This window comes from Jaculus jaculus, chromosome 18 (genome assembly GCF_020740685.1).
Source record: "Jaculus jaculus isolate mJacJac1 chromosome 18, mJacJac1.mat.Y.cur, whole genome shotgun sequence".
Taxonomy (NCBI): Eukaryota; Metazoa; Chordata; class Mammalia; order Rodentia; family Dipodidae; genus Jaculus; species Jaculus jaculus.
The window spans coordinates 59588772-59605079 of NC_059119.1; the positions used below are offsets into that span (position 1 = coordinate 59588772).

Here is a 16308-nt window from a genome sequence, read left to right on the forward strand (position 1 = left end):
CCCGTGACCGGGAGTGATGTGGAAGTTGACACACATTTCCTCAAAGGATCGATCCACTCAGCTTCTGTTTATATTAAAATCCTGAGCTGTTTACAGCATTCTGCCTCTATTGCCTATGGCCTCCAAGGAGTCCTGTGGGCTCCGCACACCGCCTTCTGCAGGAGGCCATGGCTCATCAAAGTCGTTCACGTGCTGTATGAACGCCTATGGGAGAGGCTAGGAAGACATTTGAATTTGCTGGTCTATAGCTCACCAGAGGTTAGCCCCATTTCACAGGGAGAAACTACTAGAGGCGTGGAAAAATGTTAAACCCAAGGATACTTTTTCTGGCTACAATTTTTTTGTTTGTTTATTTTTATTTATTTATTTGAGAGCGATGGGGGGGGGGGCAGAAACAGGGAGAGAGAATGGGCGCGCCAGGGCCTCCAGCCTCTGCAAACAAACTTCCTGAATGAGTGAGGCAGGTGCTGCGTTGCTCTGTAACCCTGCTGCCCAGTTTTCAGAAAACTTTTTTATTTTTATTTTTGGCTTTTTGAGGTAGGGTCTCACTCTAGCCCAAGCTGACCTGGAATTCACCATGTAGTCTCAGGGTGGCCTTGAACTCACAGCGATCCTCCTACCTCTGCCTCCCAAGTGCTGGGATTAAAGGCGTGCGCCACAGCTGGCTGAGAATAAGTGCTTTAATGAAAATGCTGGAAGCCAGACCGTGGGAGAAATCGAATTTATAACAATGGCCTCAACTATGGCTCCAGCTACAAACACAGGAACCCTTCACAAACTACTAGTGCCTGGGATCCTCAGATAGTTATCCTGCAGGGAGACCCTTCTCCTCCGTTCCTTCCTTCCTTTCCTGCCTTTCAATGTCTTCCAAGTGGTTGTGACACAGCTGAGAATTACTTGTCTGAAATAAGACACCCAGTAGAAAAATGGACAGAAGACATGCCTGCCATCCACAAAGACAAAACAGAAAAGGCGCATAGGCACAGGAAAACCCGTTGACCCCATGAATAATTAAAGGATGCTAAATAAAACAATAACGAGATACCATTGCATGTATCAAATTGTTGGCCTTTTTTTTTTTTTTTTTTTTTTCCTAACGGAGGAATATTCCCAGGAAGAGCAAGGGCATGTTTATGTGTGGGGATGATTAAGGGAGGAATGTAAGTTTTAAACACTACTATGAGACCAAGTGGCTATAATCTTTTCAGAAGTCAATCGGGCACACTCACCTTTTTTTTTTTTTCTTTTCTTCTCTTTCTTTTCTTTTTCTTTTCCTGAAATTCACTATGTAGTCTCAGGGAGGCCTCGAACTCACAGTGACCCTCCTACCTCTGCTTCCCAGTGCTGGAATTGAAGGCACGGGCCACCACACCTGGTTGTTTGTTTGTTTGGTTGTTTGGTTTTTGGTTTTCCAAGATAGCGTCTCACTCTAGCTCAGGCTGACCTGGAATTCACTATGCAGTCTCAGGGTGGCCTCGAACTGATAGTGATCCTCCTACCTCTGCCTCCCAAGTGCCGGGATTAAAGACATGCACCACCAACACCTGGCCTTTTTTTTTTCATTGATAAATTCATTCACTTGTAATCTATAGGCTTTATCTCTCCCTATCACAATAGATCATAAAATATGTGAAAACATTCCACCGTAGTTTATACAAGAAGTAATTGTCTTGCCTTTATGTAGCACTTGACATTCTGTTTTTTTTTTTTTTTTTTAATTTTTTTGAGGTAGGGTCTAGCTCTAGCCCAGGCTGACCTAAAATTCACTATGTAGTCTCAGGGTGACCTCAAACTCACAGCAGCCCTCCTACCTCTGCCCCTGACCCATTATTTCATGCTAAGATTCCAGGTAAGGACGCCGTGAGCTTAACTAGAACTGTTCACCACAGCAGCGACAAAGAGCTAGAAATTTCTAAACATCAGACATTAAGAGATCACTTCAATGAATTATCATATGTTATAGAACAGACTGCCACACAGTTGCTGAATGACATAGTGGATAATACTAACATTTAAAAAACAGTGTGCATGCATCTGTACTTAGGAAGACCTTGCAAAAATATATGCAATATTTTAGCAGTCAACATGGCTGACTAGAGCAAAGGCAAGTATTCTAAGTTTTATATTTTTGTCTCTCTGGGTTTCTAGCCTTACCCTACCTAAGTATATTTATTTGGATTTATCAAAAGAAAAACAAAGTCATTTTGATTTAAAAAATTTACTTTTGGGCTGGAGAGATGGCTTAGTGGTTAAGCGCTTGCCTGTGAAGCCTAAGGACCCCGGTTCGAGGCTCGGTTCCCCAGGTCCCACGTTAGCCAGATGCACAAGGGGGCGCACGCGTCTGGAGTTCGTTTGCAGAGGCTGGAAGCCCTGGGGCACCCATTCTCTCTCTCCCTCTATCTGTCTTTCTCTCTGTGTCTGTCGCTCTCAAATAAATAAATAAAAAAAAATGAACAAAAACAAATATTTAAAAAAAAATTTACTTTTCAGGGCAAAGTTGGCACTGTATATTTTAAAATATTTTATTTTTATTTATTTATTTCAAAGAGAGAAAGAATGGGCAAACCAGGGCCTTTTGTCAAATGCAAACGAACTCCAGACACAAACCCCACCCCACCATGTGCATCTGGTTTATGTGGGACCTGGAGAATTGAACCTGGGTCCTTAGGGTTTATAGGCAAATGCTTTAACCATTAAGCCACCTCTTCAGCCCTGTATTATTATTATTCTTGTGTGTGTGTGAGTGTGGTTTTTTGAGGTAGGGTCTCACTCTAGTCCAGTCTGACCTGGAACTCACTATGCAGTCTTAGGGTGGCTTTGAACTCATGGTGATCCTCCTACTTCTGCCTCCCAAGTGCTGGGATTAAAGGCATGTGCCACCATGCCTGGCCCTGTATTTTTTTAATTGAAAACTTCAATATATGAACATACTATAGTCTGGTCCTATTATCATCCCACTATCCTTTTATTATTTGTTGTTGTTTTTTTTTTGTTTTTGTCTCTTCTCCTCCATCCCCATTCCACTGAGGACCCACCCTTTAATAGGTAGTTTTTCCTCTGTTTTGTTGTTCCATTCTTTTCTGTCCTCCTCAGTCCTCCATGTCAAGATGCTGATGGGCTCAGAACCATGCTGGTCTCATGGGGGTACTGGTAACCACCATGGGTCAGTTGAGGTCAGGTGGACAGTGCCTGTGGCAGACAGCTTCACATTGCCGGGATGGACCTCCAGACCAGACACAGTTTATGGGAGGAAGAAGGGATTTATTGAAGCTTACAGATCCAGGGCAAATTCGGTAATGGCGGAAGAAGCCGGCCCCCTCTCACAGGTCCCCGCGGAGAGAAACACTGTCACCAGCGCCAAAAGCAAGCTCCCTCCAGAACCCCAGGCAGAGCTCAAGCGCCCTGCATACCTTCAGGCTGGAATTCAGATCCCTCTCCAAACACACTCTAGGGCTGGGCCCTAGGATCCACCCGCAGTGACACCTCTGCCAGCCAAGCAGCTGGAAACCCAAGAAGCTTTAACAAAACTAAATCTATTGGGGGACATCTGTTCAAACTACCACAGTGACCCACAGTAGCCTTCCAACCCCGTAGCTCTTACCTGCTTTCTGCTCCAACTTCTGTACTTCCCAGAGTCTTGCAGGGTGTGATGGATAGCTCATTTATTATTATATTTTATTTCTTTTTTGTTGTTGTTTTTTTTTTGAGGCAGGGTCTCACTCTAGCTCAGGCTGACCTGAAATTCACTATGTAGTTTGAGGGTGGCCTCGAACTCACGAACTCATGGTGATCCTCTTACCTCTGCCCCCAGGTGCTGGGATTAAAGGCGTGCACTACCACGCACGGCGCATGGCTCGTTTAGAGTTGAGTTCTCGGCAGCCTCTTTTTCTGCTTTGGTGAGTTTTGAGTCTCCTCAGTGGCTACCGCCCTCCCCTGTGTTTTCTCCAGGAAGGGGACGGTCGGTTCGCTGAATCCCCACACAAGCCACGGGTCAGCTGTCCCCATTCCTGCACCTCGCCTTTGGCTAATAGACTTGATGTTTTCCTTCTCCTCCAGTTTTCCACATTGCTGGACTGTGAGGAGGAGGGAGGTGAGGAAGAAGAAGAGGAGAATCCAGGGCTCTGAGGGATCCTATATCTTTGAAGTTTGGCTCCAGCTCTATTTGTTTTAGCCATGTGACTTATAGGCTTCTACCGTCCACTTCTAAATGAGAAGAATACACAATACTGAGCTCATGGTCAGTTCTGAGAGTCAGTGAGATAATATCTGGTCCAGGCTGACCTGGAATTCACTCTGTAGTCTCAGGCTGGCCTCGAACTCACAGCGATCCTCCTACCTCTGCCTTCTGAAGTGCTGGGATTAAAGGTGTGCACCACCACGCCCAGTTCCAAATCCCTTGCTATCCGCCCAGTGGGAAGCCCCCCAGCTCTGGAGTACAGAGGGAGGGAGGCTTGGGCGGGGGCAAGGGCAGAGTCTCCAATGCACTGAGGATGACTTAACAGCCATGCAGATGCCCTTTGATAAAATTAGGACCCCCAAAGTGGCTATACAGTCTTCTAAAATGTCCCATTTGGAAGTCAAAAGTGCTGATCCCCCCCTGCTCATCTCAACCTTCCAGACTCAGGCTCCCTGGGACTGGGGTCTCCCACACAGTCCTGCTAAGAGGGGTCTTCTAAGACAAGCAGCAGGCTGGAGCTCCATGATACCAAAACTCCTTTCTCTGCAGACAAACGTGTTGGAAGAGCATGGGGAACCAGCCTTGCCCTTCACACCTCTTTTTAAAAACTTTTTTAAAAAGTGATTTTTTTAAAAAAAATTTATTTGAGAGAGAGAGAGTGGGCATGCCAGGGCCTCCGGCCACTGCAAATGAGCTCCAGATGCATGTGCCACCTTGTGCATCTGGCTAACGTGGGTCCTGGAGAATCGAACCTAGGTCCTTTGGCTTTGCAGGCAAGCGCCTTGACCACTAAGTCATCTCTCCAGACCTTTTTAAAAAACTGTTTGTTTGTTTGTTTGTTTGTTTGTTTGAGGCAAGGTCTCATTCTAGCCCCAGCTGACCTGGAATTCACTCCATAGTTTCATTGTGGCCTCAAACTCATGGTGATCCTCCTATCTCTACCTTCTGAGTGCTGGGATTAAAGGCATGTGCCACCACACCTAGCTCAAAAACTTTCTACTGACAACCTCCCTACATATTCAACATGTTTTCTGATAATAGTCACCTCCCACTCCCCTTCTTTGAATCCCCCTACCCTATCACCTCTCTACTGAATTCATTCTTTCCAGCTAGTCCCTCTTCCATGTTTTAATTTTTTTTAATTTATTTATTTGCAAGCAGAGAGAAATAGAAGAGAAACAGACAGAGAGAACGGGCATGCCAGACCCTCCAGCTGCTGCAAATGAACTCCAGATGCACATGTCACTTTGTGCATCTGGCTTTATGTGGGTACTAGGGAATCGAATCCAGATTGTTAGGCTTTTCAGGCAAAAGCCTTAACCGCTGAGCCATCTCTCCAGCCCCATTCCTCTTCTGTTTGATGTCTCCATTTTCTTCCCCTTCATATTACACAGGTCTTGTGTGGGTAGTGTCAGCCAGCGTGAAGTCATGAATACCTCGGCCACTTTGTGTCTGTAAGACAGCATTCCAAATCACTCCTCTCTTCCTTTGGCTCTTCCATTCTTTCTGTCCCCTCTTCCACAGTAGCCCCTCAGCCTTAGAGGACCCTTCTTCACACCTCCTGAAGGAGGCAGCGGTGAATGGATGCACAAATGACTGGTTTGCTCTTATCTAGAGTTAGTTAAGGTAGAAGAAAAGTAAAACCTCCACGAATGCACTAATGCCCAGAAACTGTCTGCCCAGAAACTTCTTGGAGCACCATATGAGTGTCGGCAAGAGATGGCAAACATATTGCCTCGGCTGTCCAGCAGCTAATGCAGACCTTGGCCTCAGCAAGCTAAAAAGCACTTGTACTCGTTATGACTTGACAACTCCATGAGCTGTGAAAGCAAACACCTGTAGATGGGAGGCACATTTTTAAAATATTTTTTTTTGAGGTAAGCCCAACAGACTGGCCATTTTTTTTTTAATGTGAGAGAGCAAGAGCGTGAGAGATACACACACACAGAGAGAGAGAGAGAGAGAGAGCATGAGACAGCAATTGAACTCCAGATGTGTGCGCCCCCTTGTGTGCATGTGAGACATTGCACTTGCCTCACCTTATGCGTCTGGCTTAAGTGGGACCTGGGAGTCGAACATGGGCCCTTAGGCTTCGCAGGCAAGCGCCTTAACCCCTAAGCCATCTCTCCAGCCTTTAACATGAAATTTTATAGTAGGAGGGGCAGATCACAGACCAGTGCTGTGCTTACATGCCCGGCTACTCGCCTAACAATCTACGAGATCAGGCTTCTGCTATGTCAGCTAGCAAAGTCAGTAGCATGTGCCTGGTTAAGGTTAAGTGTCTCAGAGCTGTAGGTGTTTTACACAGACACACACACACACACACACACACACTGACCTGCACTGTCTGCTGTCACTGGCTATTCTGAGGGTTTGTTGCTTGAGCCAGTTAGAATGTGTAGACAGGAATCTCTGGACTTTGAACTTCTGACTGAAACCAGGGATCCAAGAACTTCTCCGGGCCAGCCCAGAGCAGCTGTTGTCTTAACCGGGGCTGCCGGTGACTTCGACACCCCTTCCTGATCTGGACGGAGCCCCTGGGGTTTCTTCCCATCCTTGTTTTTCTCCCAGTTGTTTACCGACTCCCTGGGCAATGGGCTCTCCAGTGAGAGGGGCAATGGACAGGCCAAAGGGGTCTTCCCTTGGCCCCAAGCAGCGTGTGAAGGGAAGGTGGGCCTCGGGCAGGTCAGCGCAGCTGGTGTTTTTCTTCTGAGGAGCGGGCCCCCTTTTTGTGACTAAGACCCTGGGAATTTGGGCGCCCGCTCACTTGGCTTGGCGGTGGCTGGAGTTGGGCTCCCAGGAGCCCCCACCAGAGGAGGAGTGAATGCTCCCCCCTCCTGCCCTCCCTTGCTCCTCAGTGGGGTCCTTTTTGTCCTTGCTAAATCCCCTCCAACCTCCCTTCCAAAAGCTGGCAGATCTAAGTGGAATTCAACACCCAAACACTCACACAAAGCCGGGAGATTAATAGTGGGCTTTGTCTGGGCACAGATGTGAGGCAGCCTGGGAGGGGCAAGTTCTGCTACTCGAGGCAACCAGCCAGCAGGCTCCACAGCTAGGGGTGGGAGGAAGCCGAGAGGAGGAGGGGCCGAGACATGGGCTCCCCTTCAGGGCACCACACCCAACTTCTCTGAGCTTGTGTGCTCCTCAGGATCCAGCCATGTTGATGGTGCCTGCAAAGGTTCTCCCTGGCTTGGTCGGCCTTTATACACCTTCCAACTCGTTTCCCGACTCAGTCCTGAGCTTTCAAAGCCTGAGCATTGACACAGGCCCCAGAAATCTTCGGGGAAACCCTGCGAGGCAGGCAAAAGCAACTGCTCACTGCCATGAGATTTGAATTTTCTTTAAAAAAATATTTTATTTTTATTTATTTATTTGAGAGAAAGAGGGGGAGAGAGAGGGAGAGGGAGAAAGAGTGGGGCACACTAGGGCCTCCAGCAACTGCAAACGAACTCCAGATTCATGCGCCCCCTTGTGCATCTGGCTTACGTGGGTCCTAGGGAATCAAACCTGGATCCTTTGGCTTTGCAGGCAAGCACCTTAACCACTAAGCCATCTCTCCAGACTGAGATTTGAATCTTCACCATGGAAGATTCCTGTGGAGGCAGTGCTTTATCTTACTGAAAAGGATGAGCAGGATTGGGTGGGCAAAGAAGGGCATCATTTTCAGGGGACCCCAGGAGGAGTCAGTGGCTTAGCAGAGGCAAGTGCTTCCTTACAGTAAGTAACAGGAATCCACTAATGATCAGAGCTGGGCCTGGAGGAACCTGCGGGTGTAAGGAAATATATCCAGTTGTTGAAAAGGTGAAGGACATGTAGCCAAGGAAACAAATGTATATTACAGAGCCAGTTTTACCCAGTGCACCCTGCCTCGCACAAAATCTTTTTCCTGAGCCGGGCGTGGTGGCGCACACCTTTAATCCCAGCACTCGGGAGGCAGAGATAGGAGGATCAACGTGAGTTTGAGGCCACCCTGAGACTACATAGTGAATGGAAACCCTACCTCAAAAAAAAAATCAAAACAAAACAACAACAAAATCTTTTTCTTGAACAATCTATGCTACTGTTTTTTGTTTGTTTGTTTGTTTGTTTTGTGTTATATTGTTTTCAGTGTTTTTGAGGTAGGTCTCACTGTAGCTCAGGCTGACCTGGATCTCACTGTGTAGCCCCAGGCTGGCCTTGAACTCACAACGAAGATCCTCCTTCCTCTGCCATGATCAAAGGTGTGTGCCACCATGCCTGGCTCATGCTACTGTTTAACCACATGATCATGGAGACGATACAGTTCATCTCAACACTTAGGGAAGAAATGTCACATTCCTCTACTCCCGTGTCGGGTAAATAGAGCTCTATTTCCAGCCAGAGAGCTGTTCAGAAATATGACAGTCAATTTCAGGGCGGGAATGCGTACTTCCCCTCCCCTAATGTGGTCCACATACTTGGCTCTGTAGCGCATCTGTCCTGAGGGGTCCGCAGAGCAAAACAAAGTCTCTGCCGTTGGGGAGACACCTCAATAGCCAGAGGAGGAAAAGCAGGTTAGAAACTAGGGAGCAGATGAACCCAAGAGATGGCTGCTAACGAAGACGAAGGCTCGGAAAAATAAAAGACGGGGTGATGTGCGCTGTGGGAGACGCGCCGGCGCCAGGGTCTCAGGCAGTCGCGGGGACGTTGTTCTTCCAGGTGTTGAGAAGTGCCAGTGTGGGGAGGGTAACTGGCCATTTTCCTTCTCTGAAGACAGTGAGGCAGAGAAAGAAGGTCTGGGAGACAAGCAGAGTGCCCCCCTACCCCAATCAGAGGTTAGTCAGTACACCCAGCAGCACTTGGAAGGCTAAGAAAGGACTGCTATGAGTTCAAAGCCAGCCTGGGCTAGAGTGAGACCCTGCCTCAGAACAAAACAGGGAGTGGGAAGAGAGCCTACTGGTTAAAGGCACTTGTTCACAAAGTCTGCCAGCCTAGGTTCTATTCCCAAGCCACCCACATAAGCTGGTTGCAAAAAGTGGCACAGGTGTCTTGGTGTTCATTTGCAGTGGCTGGTATGCCTGCACATGTAGGTGCAAATAAATAAATAAAACTTACATTTAGGGCTGGAGAGACGGCTCAGCAGTTAAGGCGCTTGCCTGTGAAGCCTAAGGACCCTAGTTTGATTCTCCAGGTCCCACGTAAGCCAGATGCACATGATGGCTCATGTGTCTGGAGTTCGTTTGCAGTGGCTAGAGGCCCTGGTGTGCCCATTCTCCCTCTTTCTCTCTCCCTCTCTCTGTGTCTACTAAATAAATAAATCAGAAAAAATTAAAAATTGAATTTAAAAAAAGTTAGTTAAGGGTTGGAGAGATGGCTTAGCGGTCAAGCGCTTGCCTGTGAAGCCTAAGGACCCCGGTTCGAGGCTCGATTCCCCAGGACCCACGTTAGCCAGACACACAAGGGGCGCACACGTCTGGAGTTCGTTTGCAGCGGCTGGAGGCCCCGGCGCGCCCATTCTCTCTCTCTCTGCCTCTTTCTCTCTCTGTCTGTTGCTCTTAAATAAATAAATACGTAAATAATTTTTTTTAAAGTTAGTTAACGTAGCCTCAAGCACTGGGACCCTGGTTCCCTTTGTTATACGTACATATAAATACTGTTGCGACTAGAGGACAGGCGGAGGTCCATTGTTTCCAGGATAGCTACCGGTGAGCACTGCATGACCGATGAAATCCACTCAAAGTCCTGTTGAGTCTTCCCAGCTCTTTCTTTGGCATTGGGAAACAAGGCTTTGGGTTCAGAGAACATGCGTGAGTTGGGTGAGGTGATCAGAGGCTGCTCTGGAGACGTGCCCTCTCAGCTGAGACTCGGAGATGAGACGCAGTGAGACGCAGTGCGCAGAATCCCGTTATCACAGGTATTTAACCTTTCCTGGTGTTCATATGCATTATATTCACGCCACTAAGACCAAACTATCAGACAGAAATGGCCGAAGTGAAGACAACTTCATTTCAGCTCATGGTTTCAGCCGATGATGGGGGGGGGGGTGCGCAGTGGCGTTCCCAGCAGTGGGGAGTTTGATCAAACACTCTCAGACCATGGACCATGGCAGGCCAGAAAGCTGAGAGCCTTAGGTGGGAATCGGGGCACTGCCTCAAGGGCCCGTCCCTAGTGATCCCGCTCTGACAGCAAGGTCCTCACTCTTAAAGGTTCCTCAGCCTCCAAACACAGCCCCATTAGCTGGGGAGGAAACATCCAGAACACGGTTCAAACCATAGCAGAGTTCAATTTAAGACGAAATTCGAAGTGAGAAGAAGAGCAGACGCGAAGGCTCTGCAGCAGGATGGAGCGTGCAGAGGTAGACTCGGGTCAGGAAAGCAAGGCCATCCCCACAGGTGGGAGCGCGGGGAAAAGGTGAGGCTGGAGGGGGGTCTGGCCAGGGAGGAAACGGACAGTTCCGCAGGAAAAATAAAGCTGGAGAGTAACATGCCACCCTGGTGCGCATGTATAATATTGAGATGTTGGGAACGGGTCTGGGAAGATGGCTCTGCGGTTAAAGGTGCTTGTTTGAAATATTGGAAGTTTTGAAACTTATAAAGACAATATCATTTACACAACCATCAAAATAAGAAATACCCTAGTATATGGGGGAAACCAACCACCTTCTAATTTGACTGGAGACCTGCTCCATGGGAGGGAATACATCCCTAATACTGAAAACCTACAATAGGGGTAGTCATGAGCCCTAGGGGGGTAACGACTGCTGCTGTCTGGCTAAATGTATATACTAAGCTCACCAAACTGCCCAGTAAGCACTTCTCTTAACGTTCATACCCATATATTAATGCTACTCTCACTTTTGGTAGAGAAGCTTCTCTTTTCAGATGGCAGTGACCTTGGGATGACTCAGAAGGCACCATGTTGCTGACAGGAAGTGACAGAGGAGTGCTCAGTACTGCAATATCTCTATCACACCTTCAGGTTCAGGGTCCATTGTAGAAGAGGTGGTGGAAAGAATGTAAGAGCCAAAGGAAGGGTAGGACTCCTTACGACGTGCTCCTCCAGACACAAAACGGCCTGGATATCCATGACCTCACAGTGCCTGACACTACCTACACACGACCATCATAATAGGAGGAAAAGATCATGACATCAAAATGAAAGATACTGATTGGGGGGGAGGATATGATGGAGAGTGGAGTTTCAAAGGGGAAAGCAGGGGAGGGATATTGTTTACAATTATGGAAGTTGTCAGTAAAAATAATAAATTAATAAATATTTAGAAGGAAAAAATAAAATCAAAAGGAATATCCTAGTATACTAATAAAATATTCCCAAAATTTGCCGGGCGTGATGGTGCACGCCTTTAATACCAGCACTCGGGAGGCAGAGGTAGGAGGATCACCGTGAGTTTGAGGCCACCTGAGACTCCATAGTGAATTCCAGGTCAGCCTGAGCTAGAGTGAAACCCTACCTTGAAAAAACAAAACACAAAAACAAAAAAATAAAAAAAACAAACCTGGGCATGCCCACCTGTGGCTGTAGTACAGCGGGGGTAGAGATCAGAGAACTAAGGGCGCTCACAGGCCCACGGCAGCCCCGGGCGGGGCACACGCATCTGCACACACACTTGCATACATTACACATCACATACCATACACCACACACCATAATGACATACAGACTCTTACACACACATGCAAGAAGTGGGTACAAATCTGAACAAACACCACAAACATACAGATGACAAGTAAATGTGTGGAAGGTGCTCGACTTAATCTTTCATTAAGAAATTGCAGCCGGGCGTGGTGGCGCACGCCTTTAATCCCAGCACTCGGGAGGCAGAGGTAGGAGGATCTCCGAGAGTTCGAGGCCACCCTGAGACTACATAGTGAATTCCAGGTCAGCCTGAGCCAGAGTGAGACCCTACCTCGAAAAACCAAAAAAAAAAAAAAAGAAAGAAAGAAATTGCAAATTCCCATTTCTCTCTGTCTCTCCCTCTTTCCCTCTCTCAAACAAACAAACAAACAAACAAACAAACAAACAAATAATAATAAATACTAGACAGACCCGGGCATGGTGGCACACGCCTTTAATCCCAGCACTTGGGAGGCAGAGGTAGGAGGATTGCTGTGAGTTGTAGGCCACCCTGGACTCCAAAGAGACTTCCAGGTCAGCCTGAGCTAGAGTGAGAACCTACCTTGAAAAACAAAACAATTAAGGGCTGGAGAGATGGCTTAGCAGTTAAGGTGCTTGCCTTCAAAGCCAAAGGACCTCGGTTTGATTCCCCAGGACCAACATAAACCAGATGCACAAGGGGGCCCATGCATCTGGAGTTCGTTTGCAGTGGCTGGAAATTCTGGCGCGCCCATTCTCTCTCTCTCTCTCTCTCTCTCTCTTTCTCTGCCTCTTTCCCTCTCTCAAATAAATAAATATATTTTTAAAAAGAAGTTGCAAATTAAAGCAATATGAAGGTACCACTACACACAGTTGTCAGAACGGCTGAAATCCAAATCGGTGACACCAAATGTGTACCTTCAATCTGCACAAATAACGGCACATTATTCAGGGCTAAAGACCATCAGGCTACAAAACATAAAAGTGACGGAAACCAGCATAAAATCAGACAACATGTAGCAGACGCCATCTGGAAAAGATCGGACTATGCAGACGGTAAAAAGGTTAGAAATTCCTGGCTTCTAGTGGTGGGGTGGGGAAACTTTCAGGGTGTTGAATCTCTTCTGTACGGCACAGCAATGGTGGAAACGTGCCACGGCTTTTGCCGAATGAGGCTGGTGGTGTATCTCCTGAAGAGGCAGAATCGTGGGTTCGAGGCCAGCCCGGGCTACAACCAGACCCTGTTTCAAAGTGAAACAAAACAACAACCACCCCATCGAATGTAACGTGCTACGTCAGCACTGAAGTGTGATGCGAAAATAATGAGTCAGTATCAGCTCATCAACTGTAATCAACAACGTGCTGAGGAAAGTGTTAATCACAGAAGACACGCGGTAGATTAGGGAAGCGACTCTACAGGAACCCTCTATTCCTTGTGCACGGGACGTGCGACCCGCCCAGGGTGTCGTGTGCACTATGTGTTATACCGCCGAGGCACAACTTCTCCCTCTGTTGTGAGGTACTTTTTTCTTTGTTTGTTTTGGGTTTTTCGAGGTAGGGTCTCACTCTAGCCCAGGCTGACCTGGAATTCACTATGGAGTCTCAGGGTGGCCTCGAACTCACAGTGATCCTCCTACCTCTGCCTCCTGATGGCTGGGATTAAAAGGGTGCGCCACCAAGCCCAGCGTGAGGTACATTTTAAAAAAAATACTTTTAAAAACTTGGAGGACTATGTTTTGGAATGTATTATAGAGCTAAAATGAACATCAGCAGTAAAGAACTTTTAATTTTTTTTTTTTTTTTTTTTTTGAGGTAGGGTCTCACTCTAGCTCAGGCTGACCTGGAATTCATTATGGAGTGTCAGGGTGTCCTTGAACTCATGGCAATCCTCCTACCTCTGCCTCCCAAGTGCTGGGATTAAAGGCATGTGCCACCACACCGGCTTTAATTATTTTGTTTTTATTTATTTATTTGAGGGGAGAGAGAGAGAATGTGTGCACCAGAGCATCCAGCCACTACAAAAAAAAAAAAAAAAAAAAAAAACTCCAGACACAGCGCCACCTTGTGCATTTGGCTTATGTGGGTCTTGGGGAATCGAACCTGGGTTCTTTGATTTTGCAGGCAAGTGTCCTAGCCGCTAAGCCACCTCTCCAGCCCAAGAACTTTAGATTTGCTAATACAATTGCCCAATAGGTAATGTCTTGAGATTTTTGTGCCAAATCATGTGACGCTGGGACCTTCCATGCCTCATGTTGTGCTTGGTACACTGCTGTGATAGAGCTGAGCGTGTTTAAAAGTCCTGACCTGCAGGTATGGAGACCCTTCCATTCACTGACAAAGTAACTTTGAATATTATACTCCCGGGGTTTCTTTATTTTATTTTATTTTGGTTTTTTGAGGTAGGGTCTCACTCTAGCCCAGGCTGACCCAGAGTTCAGTACATTTATAGTCCTAAAACACTGTAACAGTTTCTAACATTTTCTTCTATTTTTTTTCCAGGTAGGTTCTCACTTCAGCTCAGGCTGACCTGGAGTTCACTATGCAGTCTCAGGGTGGCCTCAAACTCATGGCCATCCTCCTACCTCTGCCTCCCAAGTGCTGGGGTAAAAGCGTGCACCACCACGCCCGGCTGAATATTCTTTATTCTAAGTAAAATTGATACTCTTTTTTTTTTTAACTTCTCATTGCCAACCTCCATCCATGTAGCCAATACACCATCGATCATAATTCTCTCCCACCACCCACCCTTTTCCCCCTCCCAAATCTCTCCTGCACTGAATCCCTTCTTCATTTCAACCAGGCGCTCTTCTATTTTGATGACATCATCTTTTCCTCCTGTTATGATGGTCTTGTGTAGGTAGTGTCAGGCACTGTGAGGTCATGGGTGCCATGGACACTTTGTGTCAGGCACTGTGAGGTCATGGATGCCATGGACACTTTGTGTCAGGCACTGTGAGCACTCCCCACCCCCCCTTCCTTTGGTTCCTTACCTTCTTCCCTCCACCTCTTCCACAATGGAAGGCTCAGGCCTTGGAGGGTGGGGCGGAGATGTCTCCTTAAGTGCTGACCACTCAACTGTCACTCCTCTGGCTTTGGTGAGCAGCGAGTCACTCCAGGGGTCACCGCTGTCTGAAAAGAGAAGCTTCGCTAGCCAAAAGAGAGCGGCGTTAATATAGGGGCACGAACGTAAGTACTCAGAGAGTAATTTGGTAGGCATAATGCGTCCATTTAGCCAGACAAAAGTGGTAGTTTCCCCCTAAAAATGATATTCTTTTATCTTATTTTATTTATTTTAATTTTTGTAAGTACTCATGTACTGAAATGGCAGTTCCAGAAGGACCTGTGGAGACGAGAATACCTATTGTGAGCACTTTTAAGGAAGCGCAGTGGAGTTCAGGGAAAGAGTGGTTACTGATGCCACGGAAGAGCTCCAGAGAGTCCCGAGATAAAGAGGAAAACCAGGATTCTGTCATCCTCAAGAGGTCATCAGTCTGCTGCTCAGGTGGTAAATACAGGAGAGGTGAAACTGCGTCCAAACACCTCATCTTTAGCTCTGTGGATGCCTTCGCTTCACGTCCTGTTCTCATGAGCAGGCATTCAAAGCGCATTTCTGCTTTTTGTAAAACCCCTTTTCCTTCATCATTGGGATTCCATCAGCGTCGACAGCTACACCAATCAGGGTCATTTCAAACACTCTTTCCAGAAACACAGATTTGTTAAGGATTATCCATAACAGCCAAGTTCCCCCCCCCCCAAAAAAAAAATCTTCACAAATCCTGGCAAATAGAAGCCAGAGAAAGGGCCCAAATCTCCTACAACAATCATATTGGAACTTCGGTGAATTACTCCATGAGCGAGGTATTGCCATCCATGCTGGGCACACGCCAGCGACGTCACCATTTCTATACAGGTGGATCTGAGCAGCATACCCTCACCAGTCAGCTCCCTTAGGAGCTGGGTCACCAAACCTCTCGTGGAAAGATTCTGATAACACGGAAAAGATCTTCAAAGTCAGCTCATACACTCTGCATCGAACAAATGCCATTTATTTTCATGACATTTTTTCAAATCATCCAGCCTATTGCTTTCAAATAAAGCCTCCTGTCCAGCTGGGGTTAGTGAGATCCTTGACGGGGATTTGATAGCCCCTTCAGTTACAGATGGATTCTCTCCACCAATGCAATGAACAATCTGTTTTAATATGTCCAGCGTTATTCAGAATCTCAGCAACAGCCTCGGGATTCTCAACCATTCTTCCGATCTGGGACAGAACGAGGATCTTTACTGAACCATCACGGTCAGTCAGGCCCTTCTGTAGGTCAACCCTGAGGTTTCTGGCCACGCGAACTGGCTCCGCAGCTTGGAGCAGCCGTTCCAGGTTGGACACACACAGTGATCTGCTCCCGACTGCGCTCGTGAAGCGGGGAGAAGAGCGGGCCCAGGCGCAAGGCCACCGCTTGCTCTCCAAGCTCGCAGAGCCGACCGCCGCGTGCGCAGCTCCTCCACGAATGCTCCCGGCCGTTCACCTCCCCCAGGGGCGCCGTCGCCTGCGCTGCCAT

At 47.4% G+C, this 16308-nt stretch overlaps 1 pseudogene; it reads right to left on the minus strand.

Annotated features, from left to right (window-relative positions):
* Positions 1 to 12669: 12669 nt before the first annotated feature.
* On the minus strand, positions 12670 to 16308 carry LOC101606378 (annotated as a pseudogene).